The 3,994-nt window shown below is 51.0% G+C and overlaps 1 long non-coding RNA gene across 1 annotated transcript; it reads right to left on the bottom strand.

The window, feature by feature from the left end:
• Positions 1 to 879: 879 nt before the first annotated feature.
• Positions 880 to 1,910, bottom strand: LOC139702043 (uncharacterized). The gene is made up of 2 exons (XR_011704608.1): positions 1,475 to 1,910; positions 880 to 1,302 (listed from the first exon to the last, which is right to left on the bottom strand). It is a non-coding gene; the product is annotated as an uncharacterized lncRNA (long non-coding RNA).
• Positions 1,911 to 3,994: the final 2,084 nt, after the last annotated feature.

Below are 3,994 nucleotides of genomic sequence, written 5' to 3'. Positions count from 1 at the left end.
GGGGTAGAGAGAGAAGAGGGGAGGGGAGGGGAGGGGAGGGGAGGGGGGATAGTAGAGGATAGGAAAGGCAGCAGAAACTAGTATGGCAATATGTAAATCAGTGGATGTGTAACTGATGTGATTCTGCAATCTGTTATGGGGTAAAAATGGGAGTTCATAACCTACTTGAATCAAAGTGTGAAATATGATATATCAAGAACTATGTAATGTTCTGAACAGCCAACAATAAAAAATTTTAAAAAAAAGAGTGGTTCCTAGGCTAAGTTTTTACTTGGAGTCCTGAAGCATGTGCCTGGGGTCTGCTGGGTGCAGCAGCTGATGGGCTTGCAGTGGAGGAGTGGCCCTGGTCAGCATCTGCCTTCCTGCCCAGCTCATACGCTCATACTCCAGGTCTCCTGGATGCAGTCACTGTCCTGTCCAAGTTCCCAGGACCTCCTTTTCACCTCTTGGGGCTGCACTTCTCTCCAGGGCTCTGTGGGTGTCCACCATGAAGGGAACTGGGGACATCTTTGATGATGTGGGGCTCACAGCAGGTCCTCAGACCTACCTTCCATCTCACTCCCCATCTTCCCAACCTCAGGTGTGAGAACTTTGCTATCTGAGCCGCCATCTTCTCATCAAACCTTGGGGTACACGTACCTGGGTACAGACCCAAAACCCAGACCTTTCCACTAATGATAGAGCTAAGAGCTCTGGCATCTCCTCTTCCTCATCCTTCCCCTTCAAAAGTGTGGATCCTGCAGTTCTAGCTGGGAGTCCATCCATGATGGGGGCAGGCTCCTGGAGGGCCCAACTCTAGGGTCAATGAAGCATCAGCACAGTGACCAGGTGACCCTGGCTGCTAACTCACACCCAAGGTCTTTGAAAAAACATTCTACCTTCAATTTATTTATTTTTATTATGTTACAAAAACATACATTGCTGTGGAAGACTTGGGGAAGGTGGAGAAGATCAGAGCAGGAGGAACTAACGGCCTGCATGGGGCAGCACCTGAGACCTTCACTCCCAGGCCACATGGGCCTCTCTGTGGTCTGTGAGTGGGGAGACACAGGCCAGCAGAAGCAGCAAAGCCTTGTATATGCCACTGCCCAAGCTGACCAGGAATACACTTGGCAGATGCAGCCACTCCACCTCTGACCACGGCTGGATTGGCCCAAGGCTCTTCTCCACTCTGCAGGGCTGAAGAGGCCATCATCGTGGAGGGTAGGGGACAACTGTGGTCTGGATGCCTTTGAAACACTGCCTGTGCATCTGGAGGATGGCACATATTTTTATTCACCTTTCACTGCAACCACTTCTTCCCTGCAGGGGCAGAAGCACCTCAAGTCAGTGTCATTCCTCAAACCACGTGGCTCAGATCCTCTTTTCTAGTCCCCATCATTCTGTCTCTTTCATCTATCAACTGGACCCGTCCTCTCAGCCCTGATAAGGACCACAATCTGAAGCCACATTCCCAGCCAAAGACAAAAACTACCTCAGACGCCACTGTCCTGTAAAGACTCAGGAGACTCCCAGAACTTGCCAGAAGAGACCTCGGAACTCAACCACAGTAGGCACACGTCTTTCACTGAGTGTGGTCACTGGGTTAAAAACATCCATAGAGCCTGGAGCAGTGGCCATGCCTGTATGCCAGCTCCTGGGAGGCTGAGGCAGGGGGTTCACGTGTTTGAGGCCAGCCTGGTGACTTTGTGAGACCCTGTGTTGAAATTAAAAAAAAAAAAAAAAGGCTCGGGGTGGGGGCATCTGGGGTTGTGGCTCAGCAGTAGAGAGATTGCCTTGCATATACGAGGTCCTGGGTTTGATCCTCAGCACCACATAAAAACAAATAAAATAGAGGTATTGTGTCCAACTACAACTAAGAAATTTTAAAAAGAAAAAAAAAGTCTGGCAGAGTGCCCCTGGGTTCCATACCTGATACCACAAATCAATAAATTCATGTATGTTTTTTAAACATCCATAGATGATGTGCCAAGAGCCAGCATTAGGGCTGAGGATGACCCCAGACCTGCCTGTGGAGGAAGCAAGTCCTCAGCAGTGCCATGCTTGTCCTGCTTCAGCACGCCTGGTCCTGCTGCCTGTCTTGAGACAGGTGTTCTATGACATCAGATGTGTGAAGCAACCTGAGGACTCAGGGCAGAAAAGGAGCTCTCAACAAATGAAAGCCTGCCCCCTCCCCCAGCCTGACCAGCAGGGTGGAGCAGGGAGCTCCTCCTGTCCTAGTGCCCTCAAGTCAGTGCCCACACTGAGTGCACCGTCCATCCTAGTGCCCCAGTTTCAGCCCCAACACCCCTCACTTGCTCTTTGCTCACATTCTCTCCCTCTCCCCTCCAACTTCCACTGCTGGCTCCCTCTATAGCTTCTAGAACACCCAAAGGAGACTCATTCCCACTCCTAGGCTGGTCCTGGGGCTGAGTCCAGTCCAACATCGGTGGAGGGCCCAGCCTGGCCAGTTCTGTGGCCATGCCCTGCTTGAGGTTGACAGGTAGGCCTGGCCAGGGCACTGCTGAGGAATGGAGCCTTGCAGAAGAATGTTACAGGGCTGCTGGGAGGACTAGCAGGCAGCAGTGCAGGCCTCTCAAGGCACAAGTGGCCACAGCAAAGCCCCGTGTGGGTGAGACTGCTGTCTAGCATCTAGCAGACAAACAGATGTTCCCCCAAAACCCAGCTAATGAATGCACACAGTCTCCCATGAACACTTACCTCTGGACAAATGCACATAATCCCATGGTCAAAACTGCAGAACCTGAAATTTGCAGAGCCAGGTGTGCCTTAGCCTGAGTCCATCCCACAGACGGTCTGCTCCTGCTTCCTGTGGCGTTCTCTGCAGCTGCACCAAAGCCCTGCACACTTTGTCCAGCTTCTCTGTTTCTTCCCCTTCATTCTATTTTTTTTTAATTTTTTGGTCCCAGGGATTGAACTCAGGGACACTTGACCATTGAGCCACATTCCCAGCCCCATTTTGTGTTTTATTTAGAGACAGAGTCTCACTGAGTTGCTTAGCACCTCACTTTTGCTGAGGCTGGCTTTGAACTCATGATCCTCCTGCCTCAGCCTGGGGAGCCTCTGGGATTATAGACCTGTGCCACCAAGCCCAGCCCCTTCATTCTTTATCACATTGTGTCACACATATCATGGGCACATCCTGCCTTACTGGATAAACACCCTTCCCCTTTCAAGTGTTTTGCAATTTCTAGAAGTGGTCAAGCAGATTCTTTTGATTGCTCTGTCTGTATTAGTGAGCCCCAGTCATGTGAGCTTGAGGCTTGGTCCTACTTTTGTCCTGTTACCAACTTGCTTTCCAAGTTCTTCCTACTGGGTTATTTGGCTTGTGGTATACTTGGAAATGTCCATGTCAACTCATTCTCACTGGCACTTGCTATTTTTATTTTAGGAAAGATTTTTGCTACCCAGGAGGGTGAGATCTGACCTCCCAGCTTGGCTTGTATTATGTGGACTGTGGGCCGTGTCCTAAGACCTCACAAAGTCACTGTGGGTTGCTCTAAATGAAGTTGAGTATGATTTCCTTAGGCTCTGACTTCAGATTCAGAGGAGTCATGCAGAGGCCAAGCCCAGTTCTGTCCATAGGTTTGGACTTAAAAGGGAGGCAAGAGGCCAGCCAAGGAGAAGAGCAATGGGGAGGGGATAGACGGTGGGAGGAACCTGGGAAGGAGAGTAGCCCTGGATGCTGGAGGGAGCAAGGGAGGCAGTGGGATGGAGGAGCCTCCACAGTTGTGCTATGGAACAGAGCCGGCCCTGCACCTTAAACCCTGCAACTCTGATGTACCCTCCCTCAGCACCACGTGCACGTGTCTGTGTGCATAGGAATATGTGTAGAAGCCAGGTGTGGCCATGGGCAGGGCTTGCCTCTTGGACGGACGTGTCAGCCTACCCTGAGCTACCAGGAGCCAGGGTCTGACCTGTGGCCTGAGGATCTCTCTGCCAAGTTTTGCTATCATCCTTTTGGGACTCTCCTGGGTTACAATCTGATATAAAC

This window comes from Marmota flaviventris, chromosome 15, assembly GCF_047511675.1.
Source record: "Marmota flaviventris isolate mMarFla1 chromosome 15, mMarFla1.hap1, whole genome shotgun sequence".
In the NCBI taxonomy this organism is placed as follows: domain Eukaryota; kingdom Metazoa; phylum Chordata; class Mammalia; order Rodentia; family Sciuridae; genus Marmota; species Marmota flaviventris.
The sequence above is the reverse complement of the archived record's forward strand: the minus strand, read 5'-3'. Positions and strand labels throughout refer to the sequence as shown.